Here is a 25,682-nt window from a genome sequence, read left to right on the forward strand (position 1 = left end):
TATCAGTTGCCCTTTTACTACTCCCTTTTTCATATGCTGTGGGTGGGCACTATCCTTATGCAAATATTGATTGGCAAAAACTGGCTTCCTATATATTTTACTTACAAATCTCTTATTTTCTCTATCTATACAGATGTTTAAATCCAAGTAATTTATGGACTCTCCAAATCCACTTAGTTTGAATTCTAAAAATTCTGTTGTGATATTCAAATCTTGTACCATATTAATAAATTCTGCCCGATTACCATTCCAAATAAAAAACAAATTGTCTATAAATCTATAGTAGATTTGTACTTTACCAAAACTCGAATGTTGTTTAAGAAATTTTTGCTCCCAGTTTGCCATTACTAAATTTGCAAAGGATGGTGCAACTCTTGCCCCCATAGCTACACTTGATGTCTGTTTGTAATAAACTCTGTTAAATTTAAAATAGTTATTTGCCAGTACCAGCTCCATCATGTCACATATGGTATTTATTTTTACTCCTGTAAAATCAGTGTGGTTTGCCAGATATTCTCTTAGATACTCTATACCTGCCTCTTGTTCAATGGAAGTATAAAGGGACTTAACATCCAAAGTACCAAAATAAATGGTCTCTTCCGGTAATTTATAGTCTCTCAATATTTCCAACAAATGTCAAGAATGTCTTAAATAGAATTCAGATTGTTGAACGACAGGATTTAATATTTTCCACTTCCTATAGTCAATGAAATATGGCACATAAAGGGTATCATAGAAAATAATTGGAAAATCATTTTAGGAAACAAGGAATTGGTGAATATATTAGGTTTTTCACCAAATTTCGCTTTCAAGAAAGTTTTAAATATTAAATCCATGTTAGAAGTGGGTAACAAAGACACATGTGACCAGGTGACGTTAAGAAAAAACAAAAAAGGCACTTATGCATGTCACAATTGTTGCAATGTAGGTTTATAACAAATTCTTCTTTTGTCATGCTTAGTTGTTATAATACAACTCTGTGAGCAAAGGATTACTATAATTGTAACAGCGAGCAGGTAGTCTACATTGCAACATGTTCATCCTGCAACAGTTACTATATAGGAAAGACTATGAGAAACTTGAAGCAAAGGATTTATGAACATGTTCTAGCTATTAGAAAAAAAGACAAAAATAATTCATTAGCTAGACATGCAATGGTATGCAATGATTTCAAGAAATTTGAATTTTTTTGTTTTAGATGAAGTAGAAAAAACCTCTTTAAACTGTGATTCAAATAATTTGTTAGAGTGCAAAGAGGCATATTGGCAGTTATTTGTGGGTGCTGATAGTGTACCGGGTCTCAATGAGACCATTAATATAAAATGTTTTTTAAAATATCAATATTGATTTACATTTTAACATTGGAAGTATTTAAAATATGCACATCATATTCACAAAGGTTGTTATTCATTCTTCATGATGTTTTTTAACAATTTGTATAATTTTTTTAAGTTCATGTGTACAAATGGTTGTTATGTCATTTCCTGTCTAGTAATTATTGTTCAGTATAAAAGGAAGTCTTTTAGGGTAGAGATTTGTTTCTGAGGAAGTTCACGTATTAAAAGGTGAGTGAAAACGCTAAATTGACTGTCCGCTTGTGGTCATTTGGAATATTCAGAACTGTGCCTTTTCTAAAACTACACAAATAACACTATCAGTAAGAAATATTCTTTACAATGATAATAGCACATTCATAGTCTTCTCCATAAATACTGTAATATGTTATAATGCACACAAAACCCAAATTATATTGTTTCTAACCTTTCACAAACATATTTTCCTATCTTAGAAACTATACAACCTAGACATATACTGTTGGAACAGTTTTATCACCTAGACATAAGCCTTCACGTGACAAGAAATTGCCCTATAAGTACATGTTTACTGAAATATTTATAGAAATATGAAAACATATGTTTGAGTGTATAATTAGCAGTACAAACAATACTGGATATCTCTCAAGATGTACAACTTACAGAGTAAATATCAATAACAGTTTTCTTCAACAACATCTTAGGTTTTACTTAATGTCATGCAACAGTTTGTAAGTCGTGTTTTTTGAAGTATTAACTACATATGGAAATATTGCTTATTTTCATAATTACTAGCAAAGAACTAGGAATATATCCAGTATAATGTGATGCAAACCAGCATTATCAGTGAATTATCCTATCTCCCACATGCGTGTTTCACACCATGCACCTCAATAAAATGTAGGTCTCTCAATTATGAAAATATGAATAGAAATATAAAAAATATGAATAAAAGGTGGCAAACAAAGATTAATTGCTCCACTGTAAGATATCCTTGACTAACAATCTTAGTGTCATTTTGTTAATAACCACTTGCCCTTTCTAATATTAGCTGGCAAGTCACTTGCTTAAAGAAGCCAGACATAAAAAGGTTCTGGACGTCATAAGGAGGTATGGGTATGAGCTGGAAGTATACAAAAAAGGTGTTACAGGCTTGAGTGAGCAAAAGTAGTAAGCCATTGCTGATGCCTTTAATGTTAGCAGATAAGAAGTTATTTACCAGAAAATGGAAAAGCATAACTGCACAAAACATAGAAAAACATTGAAGTATAGCAGCTGTGATCCCATTTATGGAAGTAACTTGATGACTGTGGAAACAGACATGATTGTGTAAATCAGTGGCACCCTCAGTAGCACTACACATATAGGAAAAGAATAAGTTCCACATGAATGCCTGAAAGACAGTAGGAGTTATCAGTAGATTTTGGTTGAGACTTTTGTACCCCCCCTTTTATTTTTTTCATGGATATATAATGTGATATGTCATGAAAGAGAGTGGACATGACAATAGTGTTGAGTATATGAATCTCAGTATTACTAGAAATCATATAGGTTTTTATAATAATCTATTTTTCTTCTTCTTCGTTTTCTTTCAGCTGCTCCCACTAGGGGTTGCCATAGCGGATCATCTGTTTCCATTTCTTTCTGTCCTCTGCATCTCACTTTGTCACGCTAACCTCCTGCAAACTTGAAGCAAAGCTCTCTCCGACCATGATTGTGCTAGACAGTCAAGAGGAGAAGGTTAACACCTGCACTACACCTCAAGCAACACATAGCCCTTATAATCTCACACCACCAACATCCACACATAACAACACTAAACCCACATATGCGGAGGCCCTTAACATTAACCTGCCCAAGCAACAAGGACCTCCGAATCTGAAACGCAAACAAACACCAGTCACAACCAAAGTGACACATAGATCACAACACCAGTGTGCCACCCAACAACAGCCCCTAAGGCAAGACAATGTACCCAACACTTTAGTCATAGGTGACTCTATAGTCAGGCACACTGATGTCCCACTCACCAGGCTGAGCAAGGAGAAAATTACAGTCAGCTGCCTGTCGGGTTCGAGGATCCGCCACATAATGCATACTCTCAAGTAACTCCACAACAAGTACAATGACTTGAAACATACCTCCCTGGACTACATGAAAAGAGACATGGAAGAGCTCTCGGATAATGTGGCCCAAGCAGGTATGACCCTAGCCCTGAGTAGCATCCTGCCTTCACCCAGAATGACACCATAGTATAAGGACAAAATGACTGACTTCAACAATTGGCTAAGCTTCTGGTGTCATTCAAAGGGGATCCAGTATCTGTCTGCCTGGGAAGATATGATCAACAAACCATGATGCTTTGCCAGAGATGGTCTTCACCTGTCACCCCTGGGATTTAGGTTACTGGCTAAAGCTCTTGCTACCCCTATAGTGCCTTTTTTAGGCAAGATTCAAGGGACAAAACCACCACTGTAACAGATACAAGCATGCAAAATTTGAAGGTAATGCTACTCAATGCTAGAAGTCTAAACCTCAAAATGCACTCTCTTGAGGCACTCCTAAAAATGGAGAACATTGATATCTGTGCAGTAACTGAGACCTGGTTCAAGGCTCCAGAGAGCACCCCTGCAATACCAGGCTACAACTCTTACCACACTTTTCAGCCACAAAACCAAGACGGAAACACTAAAGGTGGAGGAGTGTCCACATTCACCAAGGATATTCACACCTCCAGGCTAGTTGCCCAACACAATGCATCTGAAATTCTCCAGGTGCAACTAACACTAGGTAAGACTGCAATCCAAATTATAGCTTGCTACAGATACCCCACTATGCCCCAAGATTCTCACTACACCTTTCTAAACATACTGGAAAATATTAAGATACAACCAAACACCCTAATACTGGGTGATTTCAACTACCCTGCCATTAAATAATTATGGAAGAGTTGACATTGCTCTGTACTTCCTTTCCATAAGATGAACAAGTCATCTACAAAATGCCCATAATACGGAATGTTATCAAACCATGGGTTGTCAGTCTAAGACTTGTATATATTGCTATAGTGAAACAACATACTCATTACTTTGTCTCATAAGAGCATTTATATCCTAATGGAAGTTTGATTAAGTTTGATTATATTAGTGTCAAGATTAGAAGATTTGATGCTGTCAACATATGCTATTCGTAGTTCAATATGCCCATGTCTTTCCTACTCTGGTTTCATCTAAACAAAACTGAACAGCATGATAAACATCTGAACAGAGATAGTGGAATCTTAGTAAAAGTTCCCCATAGATTTTGAATGGATGGGATGAAGTCAGAAACTTATATACACTGACTTTGGATGGATGAAATGAAGTCTGAAACTTGCATATGTTGTTAGAGTGAAATAACATATTTATACTCTTCTCAGGAAAAACTTATAGGCAGCCACCATGTGAATTTACTGAGATACAAATGTGGCCATGCAAGACATGGAGCCTTGACATTTATTGACACTCAGCAATTATCCTACCATATCCCTGTTTTGGGAAATGAAATTTTAGTAATGACATCACCTATCTTCTATCAATAGCGCTGTTTACTAATATACATTTTTTTGTCATCCTCATCACAGAACATCAGAGATATGTGAAAACTTATTTTGGGTTAATTAGATTAAAGAAAAGAAGTTTCATAATAGGAATCTATGAAAGTCAGCAGATTTATTTTCTGCTGCTCCTTGGAGGCCACTATTGGCTACTTAGATCATCCATTTATTGTTCGTGCCATTTTTACTCTATTTAATATTAGAAATATGTAAAAAACTGCTTCTGGGATTATTTGACAAGTTTTTCAATAAGAATATATGAAGGCTAGCAGACTTGTGTTTTGTTGTTTCTTGGAAACCACTATTAGCTGTTTAGTTCACCTATTTTGCATATTCTGACTTCAATACACTGGTATGAGGCATGCTTCTAAGTATGAATGAAAGCTAGCTGCTTCACCTGTTACTTCTTTTGGAAGTGCTATTGGTTACTAACACCACCTACTTTGCATATTTCATTAGTACTGAACATTAGCAAGCTGTGTGAGGCATCCATTTAGAAAATGGAACTGTTAACTCGGTTTATGCAAATCAGATATAAGAAATCCAAACATGGATTGGCTGGAACTTTGGTGTTGATATTCTCATTGGGTGAATAATTCTGACTGGCTTATATATACAGATGAATGTCCCATTTGATTATACGATCTGAAGAAGAACTATTCGAAAGTGCTTATCGTTGGACAAGGGACTTTATTTTTGTTCTTATTTTGTTTTATTTTATTTCTTTCATTAAATTCTGGATTTTAACAGAACTTTTATTATTGGATTGCACAGACAGTTCATTTGCTTTTCAGCACAGTGTTAGCCTGGGTGAACTAGCTGTCTTTTGGTGTGTGGAATATCCTAGACCTGGTCATTACCAACATGGGAGATAGATGCTCCACACCAGTGGTCACCCTCTCATTGGTCAGGTCTGACCATAAGCAAATTACCCTTGACATCCACATCCCACTCCCACCCCCCAGTAAGGAAACATCCTTAAAAAAACTTCTCCAAAGCCAACTTCATGCTACTGAAGTCAGAAGTGACAAACTTCATGACACCCATACAGAAGGGATCTGAAAGTTCAACTGCAGAATCCTACACTAAGGCACTGTATGGGCACATCCACTCGTGCATGAATCTTGCCATCCCAAATAGAACCAAGATGCTCTCCTCCAAAAAAAGGAAGCCAATCTGGTGGTCCTCTGCTATAAACAAACTATACAACAGAAGGAATAAACTGTTGCAGAAAAGAGGAAAATCCCAGAATGCAAAAAACTCCCTCACCAGCCTCACTAAAAAGCTGAGATCCCTCATAAAATCCACAAAAGCTAGTTACGGAAATATAATTGCCAAAGATTCCAAAGACAAGCTCAAGGCATTCTATATTTATGTCAAGAATCTAAATGGCAATTCTCAGATCTGCTCTGAGCTACAACAGAATGGCATTAAATATACTGATCCCAAGGATATTGCCAATATCCTGGCAGATTCATTTAGTGCCAACTTGACCCCTCTCTCACCCCCTAAAGGGCCCATCTCAATACCAAAAGATTGCCAAATAACGGACACACAGGTAGAAACCGCACTCTCCAAAGCTAAAAATACAGCATCCATGGGACCAAATGACATCCTGGGCTGTGTACTGCATGAACTACAAAATGAACTGGCACCTCACATAAGTGTCATGTTTAATCATAGCCTCACCTCAGGCTTCGTGCCCAGTGAGTGGCACACAGCTACAGTTATCCCACACCACAATGGGGGATCCACCTTGGATCCCAGGAACTACCATCCCATCAGTCTGATGAGCCTGATCTGCAAGGGCATGGAACACATTATCATGGAACTTATAAACAAAGACATTGGCAACCTTCAAACACTGGACCCCACCCAGTTTGGGTTTGTGAAGGGCTGATCTTGTCTCCTGAACCTGATTGACTTCTTCAAATCAGTCTCCAGAGCTGTGGACGAGGGTAAGGTGGTCCACACAGCCTATCTGGACCTCGCCAAGGCCTTCAAAACCATCCCCCACTCTGGAATCATAAATAAACTTACTAAGCTGGGCATAAATCCCTACGTCACTCAATGGGTTGACAACTGGCTTACTGACAGAACCCAGACTGTAAAAGTAGCCGACTCCAAATCCAGCTCCAGACAAGTGACAAGTGGAGTACCTCAGGGTTCAGTCCTGGGACCACTCTTGTTTGGCATCTACTTCTCTGAAGTACAGGCCAACACTAAGGGACTCTGGCTAACAAAGTTCGCAGATTACTTCAAACTGGGAGCCATTATTGAATCCCCAAATGATGTGGATATTCTACAAAAGGGCCTTACAGAAACAGATGCCTGGTGCCAGAGCCATGGGCTCAAGTTTAATGCCAAGAAATGTATAGTTATCCCCTTTGGAAAAAAACATGTACCCATGAATTACCACATAGGTGGCAGTACACTAAACATCGAAAGTGTGATGAGAGACTTAGGGACAGAGGTGGACAGTGGTCTCACCTTCGATAACCACATCGCCACAACAGTCGGGAAAGCTTTCTATGTGGCACACCTCATCACTAAGGGCTTTTCATCCAGAAAAAAGGAGGTCATTGTCCCACTGTACTCATCCCTCATTAGACCCATTATAGAGTATAATGCCCCATTTGGTATGTACCTCACAAGACATCTGCAACAGCTGGAAAGGCCACAGAAATACCTCACTAAAAGAATCACAGGCCTAAAGCAGATGCCATATGCTGACCGTCTAAAAAAACTCCAGCTATACTCTGTCGATATCGTCTACTCAGAGGTGATCTCTGCTTAACATACAAGGCCATGTCAATCCCTGAGCTGTTGGACATGCTCCAAAATCCCAATTCCTCAGAGTCGCACGCTCCAGGAATCTAAACCTTGTCATCACTATGAACAAAACATGCTGGAGGGATAGGTTCCTGACCCAGAGACTCCCCATACTCTGGAATAGACTGCTCATACATGTCAAGCAGAGTGCCTCCTTGGCCCTTTTCAAAAGGAACCTTGATGACTGGATGGGAAATAGGAAATTCACCCTGCTAGACAGGGGTCCAGGGAAATCAATATTGGGGGAAGAAATATCCAGGGAATTGTTATGGCTAGGCTTGTATAGGCCCTAGGGCTGATAGCCTAGTACCAACCTATGAACCTATGAACCTATGTCCTCTCTCACCACATACATAAACCTTATCTTAGACCTTCCCCTTTTCCTCTTACCTAGTAGCTCCATCCTTAGCATCCTTCTCCCGATATACCCAGCATACCTCCTCAGCACATGTCCAAATCAATGCAATTTTGCCTCTCTGGCTTTGTCTCCAAACCTTCCAACCTGTGCTGATCCTCTAATATACTAATTTCTAATCCTGTCCATCCTCATTATACCCAATGCAAATCTTAACAGCTTTAACTCTGCCACCTCCAGCTCTGACTCATGTCTTTTGGCCAGTGCCATCATCTCACTACCATCTTGTAGACTTTCCCTTTCACTCTTACTGGTAGCACTCCTGACATTCTTCTCCATCTACTCCACCCTGCCTGCACTCTCTTCTTCACCTCTCTTCCACACTCACCATTACTCTGAGCTGTTGATTCCAAGTATTTAAACTCATCCACCTTTTCCAGTTCTACTCACTACATCCTCACCATTGCTCTGCCCTCCCTCTCATTCACACATATATTCTGTCTTAGTCCTGCTGACCTTCATTCCTCTCCTCTCTAGAGCATATCTCCACCTCTCCAGGGTCTCCTCTACCTGTTCCCTTCTCTCATTACAAATCACAATGTCATCCGCAAACATCATAGTCCATGGGGAGTCCATTCTGATATTGTCTGTCAACCTGTCTGTCATCATTACAAATAAGAAAGGGCTTAGAGCTGATCCTTAATGTAATTCCACCTCCATCTTGAATGCATCCGTCACTACTACCGCAGACCTCACCACTGTCACACTGCACTTGTACATATCCTGTACCACTCTTACATACTTCTCTGCTACTCCCAACTTCCTCATACAATACCACAACTCCTCTCTAGGCCCCCTGTCATATGCTTTCTCTAAGTCCACAAAGACACAATGCAACTCCTTCTGACCTTCTCTATACTTCTGCATCAGCACTCTCAGAGCAAACATCCCATTTGTAGTGCTCTTTCCTGGCATTAAACCATACTGCTGCTCAGTAATCATCACCATAATCATCATTGCATAATAATCTCATTTCAAACTTGTGTATTTCTTTTAAATGTGTTTCTTATTGTTCAATATTTGTTACCCTCAGTTGATGTCTGGCTTAGTTTGTTACAATAGCTCAGGGTAAATTGATTAGTTGTCTGTGCATCTTATTTGCGAAACAGAAGTAATATATTAAAACAAAGATTCAAGTTAAGCTTTTTTGCAAAAGTAATTGGTTTTACTATTAATCTGCAAATGCTGTTATGTGACTGAATCACAGAAGAATAAAAACATATTTCATTTTCTTTCTTCTCACTCTTTCTCATTCCAGATATGAGACAGAACATAGATGGTTCACCACACTGCAGGAGAGAATTGATATTCTCTGTAAAACCAGAACGGAACTGGGAACCCACACTTCAGTTCTCAAAAACACTGTTGCAGTGAAAAAGGAAGAACTTGCATGTTTCCAGCTAGATCACAAAGAGGTATCCTGCACATTATTTTTTTATTTGAGATAAAGTGCACAAACTGTAGTTTTAAATGATCAAGACATAAAATCATGTTAAAACCAGAAAATGGGATAATCCACCAACAAATCAAACCAAGACCTCAAAATCAGGTGGATGCAGTGAGCTACACACAATTGGAGGCAAATGTAGAATTGTCTTAAAAAATATTTATTAAACAAATAAAATCTTAAGTTTTAAAATTAAGTGTTTTTGTTCTGCTCACATCAGGACTTCCTCAAAATGACAAGTTCAACAGAAATAGTACCTTTTAAAATGCACAGAATTTTCACATGCCCTTGTGGTTAATTTAAAACAAACTACTTTTAATTACTTTAGTTGTTTTAAATTAACCACAAGGGCATCATCATTATTATTATGAAGCTTATGTTAGGTGGCACACTTTCTGATATCTTGGCATAGTTGAGTAATGTACTATTAAATGTAACATAAGATGTGACAAATGACACTAAACAGGCATGTTACGTTACATTCTGGGTTCTTAAAATGGTCCACTAGTGTGCTACTGATAGTATACATGACATGCAACAGCACCCAGAAAAGACATGCTATGTTATAAACAAAGTATAAAAAATATAGCTTTTACATATATAACAGTTACTATTGGAATGATATCAAATAATTAGAGTGGCATTCACACTTTTCCGAGTTAAACTTGGATCACACATAACTCATTATTTTAATGCAAACCTATATGCTATGTCTCCTTTAAAAAATGACTGTTTGCTTTATATTAAACATATCCTACAAACACTGCTTGCTGAATCATTAAATTCTATGTCTTTGAGTGCAACAGCTTTTCAGTGGTTGGGATGCTTTGAGATTTTTGTTGTTTTTCTGGTGGTTTGGGGGTGTTTGAGAGACTGCTGTGTAGTGTGGAAGTGGCTTGGATTCTCTTGTGAATATTTTTGCATGAATTGTAAGTAATGGACTGTTCATTTTCAACCCCTTATCATGAAAACCAGCTTGAAACAACTTAGAGCCATGAATACTTTTGCGATGCTGTGGGAATTCTGAAAATTCTAAGAACTGTGCAGGTTACTTCTTCCTGTCTAAAAGTAAATAATCATAATATCTTAAATCATATGTTAGAATGTCAAAGAATACAAGTTAGTTAATAAGCAAAAGACAGTAAATTGCATTCTAAACCAACATCATTTATTTCACAGTTCTGAATGTTTGCTACTGATGGTATACTTGACATGCAATAGCACTCAGGATAGTTATGCTATGTTATAAACAAAGTATAACGAATATAGTTTCTTACATATATAAAAGTCTGGAATGTTGCTAAATAATTAGAGTAACATTCACGCTTTTACAAGTTAAACCTGGATCGCACATGACTGTCATTCCTTTAATGCATGTTTATATGCTATGTCTCCTTTAAAAAATGAGTATGCTTTATATTAAACATCTCATACAAATAGTGCTTACTGAGTCATTAAATGTTATTTCTTTAAATGTAATAGCTTTTTATTGTTTAACATACTTTGAGGTGGCTTTTGCTGTTTTTTTAGCAGTTTGGAAGTGTTTGAGGGATTGATGTATAATGTAGAGGTGGCCTGAATTCACCTGTGAACATTTTTATGTGAATTGTAACTGATAAACTGTTCCTTTTCAAGCCTTTATCATGATGACCAGCTTGAAGCAGCTTAATTAGTTGTGAACACTTTTGTGATGCTGCAGGATTTCTAAACATTTAAAGAATCATCCAGGTTAATTCCTCCTGTCTAAAAGTCATAATATTTTGAATCATATGCTAAGATGTCAATGAATGCAAGTTAGATAATAAGCAAAAGACCACGAGTTGCATTCTAAACCACTGTCACTTATTTTAATGGTTCTGAATGCTTGCAGTATACCAAAAGGATAGTTTATATACTAGCCTATAGAATGACACTTCTGATAAAAAATATAAGATTGTTTTTCTCTATTATTGTCTATTTTCAATTATAACAAAAGGTAATATCCCAGCACAATTTATTATGGAAAGTTTAAATCTTAAAAGGGAAGTTTTTTCAGATGTTTGTTCAGATACTATTAGACATAACATTTAAGGAAGAATAGGACTAATTCTAACAGTAGTTCTAGATTGCACATTATCAAATATATAAGGGCAAATATATATGTTCTATTATATGATACTGTATACTAGGATTACAGCTAAAATATAAAACATGGGAATATAGTAATAGTATAAGACATAGTATATAAACAGAAAAATAAAGAAATCAGAATAAGTAAATATGTATATAGTTAAAGAATATAAACACGTCTACAATACTGGGAGGTTGGCATAGTGGATAAGGTGTTCACCTTATAGTCACAAGGTGCAGGGCTTGATTCTCACATGGGTTAAATGGCTCAGCTTGAAATGGTCCACAAGAACAGTTAGCCTGGTACTAGGTTATAAACTTATGATCCTATGAACAACTTTACACCTAGTAAATAAAACAGAAAAAATAGAAAATCATCTGACCTATAAATTAATAAATATGAAAATAACAACTGACTTCCTCTCTATAGTAAACCAGAGAGATAATGTGAGGAACGGGGAAAGATGATTGTAGAGATATTGAGTTTGGTCAACTTATAATAAAGATTCTGAACACCTATTTAACTTTTCTTATTCATAATAACTCACTGACAGGCTTTTTTAAGATGATGCATACTAAAAATATGAGATACGTTAACATGAATCAAAAGCATGAACTAAGCATTGTTAGTGTAATGGAGAGTTTAAAGGTAGTTTGTCTTGTTCAACAAACTAGGAATACATTATTCCATGATAGAATGTTTTAGGGTTATATCATTAGGTAATTTTTATGTATTTAAAAGTTTTGTCCATAACTGAAGATTTCATATTGTTATATATAAAGTATACAATAAGTTCTGTATATAAATGTAATTTCATTATACCTGTTTTTTTCTCTTTCTTATATAAATGCCTAATCGTAAATGCATATCTATTAATATTAATGGATTGAATAATCCAGTAAAGAGGGGGAGTCTGTTCAAATGCTTGCAACTACATAAAGCTCATGTAGTATTTCTACAGGAAAAAGATTTACTTAATAAATAAACTTTCATAAAATAATTATTTGGTTTTAGCAAGTTCTGGATTTTGAGCTAAAATAAGAGGCATCCTCATTTTCTGGAAGAATTCACCAGTAATGCCAGATATGTATGTTGATAAAGATGGTATGTTAACCACTGTTATAACTGAATGGAACATTAAACTATATACATTAGTGAAATCTTAATGGATTCCAGGGGTTGAAGTTAAAGACACAAAAAAATACTTAGATATTATAGCTTATGACATGAAAGGTGAAGTCATAATGGCTGGTGATTTTTAATTGTCTTTTATCAGACAAAGATTCCACTGCAGACAGAAAGCAGAGAATCACATCTTCAGCCAAACATTTAACACATTTTGTAAATTTATTGAATTTAAGCGATATATATGAGCTAAGGAAACAAACTCACTTCAATTTACCCATTATTCATATTGATATGGAACACAAACAAATACTGATAACATTTTTGTCTCAAATAGTGTTATCATATATCAGAGAATTTTCAATAGTTTCATGTCCATTATCAGACCATAATGCTATAATGTTTAATATTATTTTAAAAATTGACAATTTAATACATCACAGGAGATTACCAGTTTACATTATTAAACTGAAAGTATTCAAGGATTGGTGTGGTAAAGAGATCAACATGTCCTAAAAATAAACTTCAAGTGGTGAAGTATCTGACATTGTCCTGTGGAATTCACTAAAGGCTTATTTAAATGGAAGAGTTACAAGCTGGTATATTAGTAAAACAAGAGAATGGGACAAAGAATTGAATACACTACAGACCAAAATAGACACAATAAAGTTAATTCTGAACTTAAAACCCTAAACACAAAATATGTTAATTCTAAATCATAAAGATTCAACAAACCTGGAAAACATTAAGCTTCAGGCATATTCAGTAAACCCTTTAAGCTTCCATGAACTTGCTCTTAGATCAAAGAAAATGAATAAACTAAATCATATCAAAGAAATTATAACACATATAAATAATAAAAAAAGAAAGAAGAACAGATATTAAGGGTATTCTTGAGGGCTTTTCTGAAGATATAAATAATAAAACAAATAACCTAGATAATGATGATATAGTTGAAACTTTCTAAGGGAAAATATAAATAATAAAATAACAAGTAAACAAATAAAAGATTGATAGACCATTCACTTTAACAGAAATAAAAGATCAAATAAAAAAATTAAAAATAATAAGGTGCCAGGCTTAGATGGTGTTATACCAGAACTATATAAAATACTACCAGACAATGTAATTAAAATGTTAGATAAGGTCTATTGAGAAATAAAAACAACTGCTGAAGTACCCCCATCATAGAAATATTCCCATATATAATCTATTTTAAAACAAGATAAGGATTCTACAAAGTGTTCATCATATAGACCCATTTCACTTTTAAATGTGGACTATAAGAAGTTCATGTCCAGTTTAGCTAACATAATTGATGTAGTTATCACACCACAGTGGAGCAAATGGCAAAGTCCCAAAAACAGCCTAGTGATTTTTTTTCCCTGAGGGAAAAATCACTGTTCCATGTTTTCAGGGGTGGATAAAAGAGCATTCACGCTTTTTAGCTTTTGAACATATGATATAGACCCCAGCTCCTTATGGTGTCAAGACATTTTCTGGGTCCAGCTTTTTAACTAAGTGACTTGTCAGCTAATAATAGGGAGTATTGTAAAGGACAAGGAGTCATTAACAAAATGACACTAAGATTGTTAATCTACAATATCCTACAGTAAAATACATCTGCTTGTCACTTATTATTCCTATTTTCTTATTTATGTTGATATTTTCAGAACTGAGAGATCTATATTCTATTGAAGAGTATTTTGTGAAATCTCATTGTGGGAGACAGGAAAATATTAGTAATATTGCTAGCTGTTTCTTTTTGATTGTGAAATTAAGCAATATTTACATATGCATTTATACTTCAAAAAAACAAGTGACTTACAAACAATTGCATGGCATTAGGTGAAACCTTAGATGTTATTCAAGAAAAGTGTCACTGATATTTGCACTGTAAGATGCACATCTTGAAAGATATTCAGTGTTATTTATGTTATTAATTATACAATTCAGTATATGTTTTCTTATTTCTATAAATATCTAAATAAGCATGCACTCAGAGAGGAATTTCTTGCTGTCATTTATTTATTTTATTTATTTATTGACATTTGTTGACTGGGTTAGTCCAACTGGAATTTTGTCCCATTTTCAGTGGAGACCCGAGGAGAAAAGCTCCAGAATAGTACAATAAAAATATTACAGTAGTATACAAGCACAGCAAACAGTAGTATACAAGCACAGCAAACTAGTCTTACAATAGTAACACAATATACAAAACAACATCAACAATAGTTATATGACAGTACAAGGCTATGTAAATGTACTAGTGGGGATAGACAGAGTGATTCCTAAGTGGGGGGAGAAGAGAAATTATGTTGGGTCATAGCAGGAGCAAATTTTGTAATTGAGTAAATGAGACTTTAGTTTCTTTTTAAGTAGTGGGGTGTGAGAGATTGTGCGAATGTCAAGGGGTAGTTTGTTCCAGGCTTGGGCCACAGAGTGTTTGTAGAGTAGCTTACCTACTGACTTGTTTGGGTGGTAAATTTCAAGCAATTGTTGATTAGAGGTGCGGAGGGGTCGGGATGGGGTGTAGACAGAGACAAGGAGAAATAGGGATGGATAGTTGGATGGTTTAAAGTGCACAGAGTGCAACATGTGAAATTGATAGAGATGTAGTATTTGTGGGAGTTCTAGCCATTGTAGACTTCAAAGCAATACAGTGGTGTGTGTTGTTTGGGGAGTTGGTGATGAATCTGGCTATTTTGTGGTAGGATTGTTGGAGTTTACTCAGGGTAGTTTTTTGGATATTTGTAAGAACTGGGGCTGTATAGAGGAGTGAGGGGAGGAGAAGTGCTTGTCCTAGGGTGAGTCTAGCTATAGGACTGAGATACTTTTTGTTTCGGTATAACAGACCTAACTTTTGATGTGTTTTCTTTATACATTGCTGTATGTGTTGATTGAATTTTAAGTCATCGTCGATAATGACTCCAAGGAGTTTTGTGTGGGTGTCAGGTATGATAGTTGTGTTATTGAGAGACTTAATGACAAAGGAGAGTTTATGATGATTAAGGGAGTGGAGCAGGAAGAGTAAGAGTTTGGTTTTGGTAGGACTGAGAATCAGTAGGTTTTGTGAAAGCCACTGTTCAGTGGAAAGTAGAGCTGTTTGGGTTAGGGAGTGTAGGTCGGAGATGTTGTTGGCTGTAGAAATGATTGTGGAGTCGTCTGCATATTGTATGAGTGAGGACAGATGGCAAGAGGTGAAAAGGTAATTTGTGAAGATGTTGAATAAGAGGGGACCCAAGATGAAACCTTGTGGAACACCAGTAGAGATAGGTAAGAAAGGAGAAGGGGAAGAGAGCCATTTGATTGATTGTTTGCATTCTGACAAATAGCTGGCAAACCAGTTGAGGGTGGGGGAGGAGAGGTGAAAGAGAGTTTAGATAGTAGTAGTGGATGAGATACTGTACCAAAAGCTTTAGAGAGGTCAAGAAAGAGACAGGAAGTAAGTTTATTGTTGTCCAAATTTTCAAATTGTTTCCAACAATTTGAAAGCATATGCCTAGTTAACAAAAGTGTTCTAACAATATATATCTGTTGTACAATTTCCCAGGTATGGCAATTTATTTGTGTAAGCTTTAGCCAATATATAATTCTGGGTTTACATGCATTATGCAAGTAATAATGCCAAAACAGGGTATGTGTTATTGTGGAAATAATGCCCACCCAGGAGTGTTCTGAGGCCCAACTCCACAGGCGGAGGGCCTCTACACCCCTGGAAGGGCATTATTTCCATGATAACACACACCCTGGAGGGCATTATTGCACTCAGGGAATGTGCAATGTATTAAATTGTTTTGTAGTTTTATATATATATATATATATATATATATATATATATATATATATATATATATATATATATATATATATATATATATATATATATATATATATATTTTTTTTTTGATGTAAAATAGTTCCTCCACCTAATGTTCCAAACTTGCTGTAGTATATTAACTGTTATTGGGGGAAGTACTTTACATCCAAAATATAAGTTTAATTAAGTATTTAATGTCTATATGCACTCTCGATCTTAGAAACACACACACAATCACACACACACACACACACACACACACACACACACACACACACACACACACACTTTAATAACACAATATTACACTAAGTTAATAATGACAACTGTTACAAGTTTCATACCCATACCATTCAACTGTACAGATTTTCACAGAATGTCCATATTTTTTGCCTCATATTTTTGGTGTCTTCCTCATAAAATTTGGTGTTTGTTCACAAATCATTGGAGGTGAAGTCACTAAATAATGAGTTATATTAGAGTTTGAGACTTTAATATCCTTCAGAACAATGAATTTAAAATAAATCCTGTTATTACACCAACTTTCTAATTGTATTATAGCAACATTTCAAATATGCCCCTTTGAGCCTTTGCCCCATATTATTTTAGGCTTTATCTGCATTTCTTGAGCTAAGAAGTTCAGAGTTATGCATACCTCTTAATTAAACACAAACACAAGCACACTTTTCTATTTTTTTTTAATTATGCATTTTTTTTTCATTTTACACTCACTGAACAGCAAAAGCGCTGCTTAGCAAGTGTAAAACATGATCTGTCTCACTTTCACTTTCATGCATGCATATACACACATACAAACACATATAAACGCATACATGCAGTTTTCAATTTTTTTTTTTTTGCACTTGTTAAACACCAGAAAAACTGCTTAGTGCACGTAAAATAGTGATGGCCTTTAGCTTTCTTTCAATCCAAACCCCACAGCAGCTTAATATGCTGTCTTGAAGTGGCAGACTCATTTTTCAGTTGACATTATCTGTAAATTAACACCCTGCTGGAGAATGTTCATTGTCCAATCAGGGTGTGATCTACAGAGCACCCATTCTCTAAAATATGCTATAGTACATGTGAAAGGACTACAAATGCACTGAGCCCTTGAGATCACATCTGAGTCTTACAATCGGCAAAGAAGATCTGAGGAAATGTAAGGGCAGATCACAATTATGGGTAAGGGAGGAGCTTGAGCCTTGGATCCAAGATCCTGAAAGTTGCTGGCTTTAGATTCAGTCAGATCTGATATACCTGATAGTTGAGGCAGGCAGAAAAGAACACATCGGATCCCCTTTTAGTTTTACTATGTGTACACCCATTTTTTTTCTTTGCCCTGTACTTAAGCATTTTTAATATTTCACTCTGTATGTTGAACTGCACTTTATTGCATAACACTCTGCTCATACACATTCACTTCATAACACCCTGTAATAGACAAATCACACACAAAAGAGTCTCACTTCTCATAACTTAAAATACTTCAAATATTTTATTCTTTTATTAACAGGCACTTCCTGTTATTTTTCTATATTTATCATTTGTCTCAATCCTTATTAGACCAACATATGGTTTAATGTACCTGTTTTAACTTGCTCATTGCATTATATACCCTTTTGTATATTTAATTAACTTAGATCATACTGCATGTATGACAAAGTCTTTTATCTGTATTTTTATATGACTTCCATTCTTTTGTAAAGTAACTGCATCTTAAAGTAATCTATAGTTATATCGTATGATTTGTAGGTACTTTGTTGCTGCCTGTTTGGCCCTGGTTATGGTTGAAAAGGACCCAGTTCACTTACCTGGTTAACAAACATCAGATGAACATAAATAAATAAATGAGTATTACTGTTTCTTTCTTTAGTCTTCCAAGAACCTACTTTTTTATTGATATATGTGTTTTGCTCTGCCCAGTCACCATCTTTATCCTGTGTCACCCATATACATCTTCACAGAACTCATCCTCAGAGTGATTCTACTTGCTTTTTTTTTTTTTTTTTTTTGAGCAGGTACTAATAAGGAATAATCAGTCCCCCCAGTTACCCACCAATGACACATCCTAGGATCAGCCTCCTCGGTTACCTACCAATGACACACTCTAAGATCAGCCTCCCCAATTACCGACCAATAGGCTCTAAGATCATCTTCTTCAATTGCCCACCAATGAGATGCTCTAAGATCAGCCTCCCCAGTTACCTAGCAATGACATGGCCTAAGATTATCCTCCCCAGTTACCCACCAATGACACGCTCTAAGAACTCATTTGTCTGCCCTTATTAGGCTTCTATACATCAGAGTTATTTTATTTAATAAGTTTGCTAAACTTATACCCTAAAAGAGCTTTTCTGAGCCACAACCCTCACTTCCTTGCTTTCTTCTTTTGTTTCCTTTCAGTAAAGATCATCTGGCCTTGCTTAGTCACAATATACTGAGAGCAGATGGACCTACCTTCAGCCCTTGGCATCAGATTGGACACATCCTAAACAATATGCTTTTTCCTCTTCCAAAAGAGTAGATCACATTTAAAGTATATTTCTCTGCTAGGTTCAGCTCTATCAAACATTTAACCTCTACACAGTTATTTCTAATGTGCCTTAAATTCCTGTCAAACATTTAACCTTTAAATAGTTATCCTTAAAGTGCCATGAGCCCAGACTTAAAACAGTTTTTAGACTGTTCGGTGTTCTCAGCTGGAGCGCCTTCTGTGTTGGAAAATTCCAACTGGATGCAGGTCCTTTTTCAGCGGATGCCCGGGAAGAAAAGCTCCACATCATGTACATGATAAATAGAGATACAAAGTTGTGGCAATAGTAAACAACATTACAGGTTGTTGGCTTTAATACAATAACAAAATATTGATTATCAACAGTATATATAGTAAATGTTGGAAGTTAAGATAGTTTCTTGTCATTTATAATATTAGTAACAAAGTTGTCAGACAAGATTTTAAAGTATGTAAAGACAACAAGCTTACAGATTAGATTACAGCTGCTATGTGACAATACCTGTTTGAGTCCATATCTGCCTGACCTAGATCCACTGGTTTCATTGGCTTCCATTTGTCATTTCTTTCAGCCAACCCAACCTAATCTAAGAAGTTACCTGAAGACTAGCCTTTAAGCAGAAGTTAAAGAGCTTGTAAAGCAAGCGTAGGACACAAATGCAAAGATATCCAATGCCAAACTAAGCAAAGAAATAGAATTAACTGTCACAGACTGTTCAGTACAAACTCCCATCAGGCTCTGATGGATCCACCATCCAGTCATCCATTAGCAATAGAAATAGCAGCTGAATCTAACATTGGAGCCATCAGATTTCCATCAAAGAAAGAAGATCCAGTACACCACAACTCTCTGAAATGCAGCAGGTTCAAAACAGCTTTGTGGAAACAAAAAAAATAACCATGCAGGAAAATAACAGCTTCCAAATCAGCGTCCTTATTCTCAATGCATGGTTCAGTTGACTCCATGACAAAAAAGAAAGTTTTCACACTGAAAGAGCAGAGGAAATTTCCCAGTCTCCTGCACAGATTTCCCCAGTTGCATAAAAAAAACACCTTGGGTCTCCCCTGAAAACAGGCTAGATCTTAGGAATGTACATGCATGCATTAACCAGACAAAGATAAACACCCATTCTTTTCACTGCAATATATGAAGTAAAATTTGTAGTCAATGTAGAAACACCTTAATGCACTTCAGATGGGTTCAGTTAACTGCTAGATTTAGGCTGATCTCCCATTTTTTAGGCTGATCTCTGATTTTTTTAAACCAGATAAATCTTCAGTAGAATCTCCCTTCTTTCTTCAATTTGTATAACATATGGAATATCTATTTTAGAACAAATATGTTTACTTGATGGAAACTTTTCTATACATGGTCTTGCAGTGAATAGGGAATGTTTGATAAAATGTTTGATGTAGATGAAAAAAAATCCATCTTGCTCACTTTTAGAGCTGAAAGGGGAGCAACATGAGGGAAGTTGTTCATTTCCATTTAATTTCTATGTTTTTTTTTCTTTTCCTGCTTTGTCTTCTGATTTGCTTAATTTAGGGTTAGTAAGTCCAGGCATTTTCCAACAGTGGGTTGGAGTCTTTAATATCTAAAACACTAGCTTCATAGCAAGTGCCTGAAATACTCCACCTAGGGGATTTGAGAAATGTAGGAATGTTATTTTTTTTTTAATTACTTTTTATTTTTTTTATATTCTAGAACATTTATGTCAAGACCAAACATATATCAGCAATAAAAATGTAATGATTTACTTGTGACTGTCTCCTCAATGCACTGGATGTTTTTGTAATGTTACTGAAGCAAGTGGCATTGTGAACACACATTGACATCTAAGAAAGTGCAGTTTTGTGAGTAAACTTAGCATAACAGTAGATGTTCGAATGATCACTGCTACAGTAGCCTTAGCTACATGAGGTAATAGACTGCCAAGGATGTAACAGCCAGCCAGCTTCCATACTCCCAAACTTTTAGTTATCTTCAGCTGAGCTAAATAAAATACAGGTTTGGGAGCTAAGCCCTTCACAGCTTTCAGGCCAGTAGAGAGTGGGAGGAACAACAAAAAATAAATATTCACCACCTGGCATAAACAACACACTTCAAAAACAAGGGGGAAGAGGGAGGGAGTGGCTACTGCAGAAGTGATCATTCAAACATTTACTGTTATGGTACATTTGCTTACACATCTGTAATTTATTCAACATATTGATCACTGTTACAGTAGCCTTAGCAGTATGTGTAGATTACCCTAGTTTACTACACTTGGGAGGTGGAAGGGGAAGGGTCCAAGAGCCCTGGAGAATGAGCCTAGCAAAGCCTGATCTAGACCTAGAGAAAAGAATCAAACCAGTAACGTGTTGTAAACTTATTTATAGAGGACTAAGTTGCTACTTCTAGAATCCTTCTAGAATCCAACCTTTTCCAAAAGGCCATAGATGAAGCCAAGGCCCGGGTAAAGTTAGCTTTGACCCTACCCAGAATATCTAGTTGTGGTGAGTATAACAAAATCCAGAGACAACCATATGAAAATAGTCTGTTTTGACACAGGTTGTCCTTCTTCTTGCTTTCAAAAGAAATGAATAATTGATCTGAACATCTGAAAGATTTAGTTCTGCTAAGATAATCCCTGAGTTGTCTGTGGACATCCAAAGTACAGAATATCCTTTCTCCCTCATTTTATAGGTTCAGAAAAGAAAATGGGGGGATAGATAGTTTGGCTTAAAGCAAGCTCAGATACCACTTTAGGTATAAAAAGAAGGATTCGTTCTCAAAAACACTGTCTCTGTAGAAAATAAGGTAGGGTTGACTAACTATAAGAGCTTCCTACTCAGATACTCTTCTTGCAGAGGTCAGAGCAATCAGTAAAAGTTTTCAGTGTTAAGAACCTCAAGTCAGGCAGATTCATCATCAGCAGCAGCCCCCTTTTTCCATTTTTCTACACGGGGTCGGGGTATCATGTTAACAGTTGCCATCTCTCTTGATTCAGTGCCACACTCCTGCCTTTTTCAACATTCATGCCTGACTGTCGCAGATCTTCTTTCACACAATCCATCCACCTCTTTGCTGGATGCCCTCACTTCCTCTAACCTTCTTCCTGTCTGTCCCAAATCTTCCTCACCAGATTGTCTTCTGCTTTCCTGCACATGTCCAAACCACCATATTCTGTTCTTTTTGATATTTTCTGTAATTGGCGCTACTTTGGCTTCTGCTCTTATGTGCTCATTTATTCGTCTGTCCCACAGTGTGCATTCTACACCCTACTCAGACACTTCATTTACATCACCTCTAGCTTTCTCAACTGCTCTGCCTTTACTGCCCAGGTATTTGTACTATACAGTAGTACTGGTTACACCACTGTCTTGTGCACCTTACTTTTCAGCTTCTTTGACATTCTTCTGTCATAGACTACACCTGACACTCTATGCCAGTTGGCTGCAGCCAATCTGATTCTAGCTTTGACCTCTTCATTCAGACGTTTATTTTCCTCAACCACCCCTACTAGATACTTGAAGCTGTTTACCTGTTCCACTATCTTCCCTTCTTCCCTTCTATCTCTATACAAAGCTTCTTCTGATGTCCCCTATTTGCTGCCATTACCACTGTATTATTTGTGCTTAGTTTCATCCCATGTGCCTTCAATTTTGCATTCCATTCTCCTATCCTTTGCTGATGTTCTTGCTCAGAGTCTGCCTGTAATGCCACATCTTCTGCATACAGCAACTTTGTTGATCTCCAACCTTTTTGCTAATGTAGTACATCACCAGTATGAACAACAATGGGCTCAGAGCTGAACCCTGGTGTACACCCACTCCCACTGAGAAACCCTCTGTGAAGCCAAACACTGTTCATACTTGAGTCATTGGGTCCTTGTACATAGCCTGCACTAATTCCACCAATGTTTCTGGGACTTCAAACCACCACAGTACTGCCCAGATCAGCTTTCTTGGGACCTTGTCTAATGTTTTCTCCAAGTCTAGGAATGCCAAGTTGGACTCTCTCCTCAACTGTAGCTTCTTCTCAGGTATCTGTCTCATGGCAAACATTGGGTCAGTTGTGCTGCATCCTGATCTGAATCCAAACTGTTCATCTCCCATCTTACATTCTACTACTCTGCGTATCCATTTATCAATCACCTTCTCCAGTACTTTCATGCAATGTGATAGGAGTTTGATGTCTCTGTACTGCCCACAGTTGTGGATGTCCCCTTTGTTCTTGTACACTGGCATGAGTATGCTTATTCTCCAGTCATCTGGAATACGCCTTTCTCTCCACACTGCTGTGAGTACCCTCAGGAGCCGTTTCTCCCCTATGTCACCCAGCATCTTTATCATATCTGCTGTGACCTCATCTGAGCCTGCTGCTTTCCCTGACTTCATTTTCCTTAGTGCTGTTCTTACTTCTTCTAAGGTGGGCTCCTCTTCTTTTCTCATCATAGGCTGTTTCTGAGGCAGTACAGCTTCTGTGGTGTTTTCTTCACTCAGAAGCTGCTGGAAATACTTCTTCCATCTGCCTTTGATGTCCTGTGGACTGATGAGTAGGTTGTTGCTGGCATCCCTTATGAAGGGTGTCTGACTATCTTCTTTATCTTTCGGTCTTTGCCTTGCAACCTGATATAGTTTCTTTGTGCCACTTATTGAGTCACTTTCCAGAAGTTGGTAGAGTGCCAACAATGCCCCATTCTTTGCTATTGCAACTTCTTTCTTAGCTTCTTTGTTAGCCAACCAGTAGTCCTTCCTAGCTTGGTCAGACTTTTCTATCTCCCACTTCTTCCTGCACTCCTTCTTTCTTTTGATGACTTCCTGGACTTCTGCATTCCACCACCAGCTTTCCTTATGTACCTTATTTCCATGCCTTTCTCAGCCATGTATCTTTTCTGTTGTCCTAACACATGCTGTTCTTAGGCACAGCCATTCTTGTTCATCTCCACCTATTTCTTCCTCTTCTTGGGGTACTAGATCCCAGAGTAATTCCTTGAACTGCTGTACTTTCTCTCCAGTCAACTTCCAGGTTTTTGGCCTAGTCTTTGTTGACCTTAGAGCCTTCTCTGCTTGCAGCCGGATTGTGGCAACTAGTGGTTTATGCTGTGGGCACATTGTTTCACTGGGGATAACTTTGCAATCATGGATTTTACCCCAGTGCCTTTTCCTTACTAGGAGGAAGTCTACCTGAGTTGCATGTTGACTACTCTTGCATGTGATCTTGTGACTCTCTCTCTTTCTGAACCAAGTGTTGGTTACTATTAAGCCGTTTGCCAGACAGAAGTCTAGTGTGGCTTCTCCTTCTTTATTCCTGTTGCCCCATTCATGTGTACCCAGGCAATTTTCATATCCTGTTCTGTCTGTCCCTATATGTGCATTCAAGTCACCTATTATCAACACCAAATCATGTTGTCCTGCTTTATCTAGTAGGTCCTGCAACTGCTGTCTGAATGCACTCTTTTCCTCACTAGCACAGCTCTGCTGTGGGGCATAGGTTGAGATTATGAATACTGCCCTATCATTACACTGGTGTCTAGTTGCCATGAGTCTGTCATTAATTCTGTTAACATCCCTCATGGCCTTCTGAAGCCTCTCTCTCACCACAATTCCTACACCAGCCTGTCCCCCTCCTGAGTAGTAAAGTCTGGATTCCAAGCAAAGTGACTTTGTTGCACTGCCCTTCCATCTTGTCTGTTGTAAACACAGGATGTCCAGCCTCCTCTGTCTCATCATGTCTTCCACTTCCAAGCTGCATCTGGTCAGTGCACAAGTCTCAAGTTAGTAAGATTAGCTGGTTGAAATGGAGCAAATGTTAACTTCTCTAATACTAAATTAAGATCCCAAGGTTTGAGTCTCGTTGGACTACAGTTTTCTTGGAGACTTCTTATACAAAACCCCTTTCAATAACATTTTTACATAAGAATGAATTGAAAGAGAAGGATCCATGGACAGATATGCTGAAATGGCTGAGAAGCACTATGACAGTCACAAAAAGCAAAAATAAAGAGTTTCTCCAAAGAAAAATGGTTTTCATTTACTTTAAAAGTACAGTCAAGTCTTATTAACAGTCAATTAAAACATATACTCCTAGATTAAAAATTACTTTCCTAAACATTTTTTATAATGTGGAAGGTTTTTCGCCAAAGGGAACTTATCTACCTAGGAAAGGAACAGCATAACATTGGGGGGTTAGTATAAGGTTTGATTCTCACCTTTGAAAGGGAAATTGTCTTGGCGTAAAATGACCTACAAGGGCAGCTTGCCTGGTACTTGCCTATGAACCTATGAACAAGCCGACCATCGATCCTTGAAAGCTCACAGAGAACTCCCTCCAATGGCAAGAAAGCTGTCTTTTTAAGTCAGCTCAGCTCGCCTAAACTACTGGGAGCTGATCCAGTATAATTAATTGCATATTAGTGGGCCCTAACGCTTTCATCTCATTCAAATGTGGGACTTCCTAAGAAAGCATTTTGGACTGTTCTTTTTTAAACTTGTGATCACTCAAGATATTTTTGTGATTACTATGCT

At 37.0% G+C, this 25,682-nt stretch overlaps 1 protein-coding gene across 1 annotated transcript in view; it reads left to right on the plus strand.

Annotated features, from left to right (window-relative positions):
• Positions 1-9,424: 9,424 nt before the first annotated feature.
• Positions 9,425-25,682, plus strand: part of KRT222 (keratin 222) — a 641,329-nt gene continuing 625,071 nt past the window's right edge. Inside the window, exon 1 of the mRNA XM_044055000.1 lies at positions 9,425-9,570. The gene's annotated coding sequence lies outside the window, so the exon portion shown is untranslated. The remainder of the gene's footprint in view (positions 9,571-25,682) is intronic.

This window comes from Protopterus annectens, chromosome 13.part0, assembly GCF_019279795.1.
Source record: "Protopterus annectens isolate FY-2018-M chromosome 13.part0, PAN1.0, whole genome shotgun sequence".
Classification (NCBI taxonomy): Eukaryota; Metazoa; Chordata; order Ceratodontiformes; family Protopteridae; genus Protopterus; species Protopterus annectens.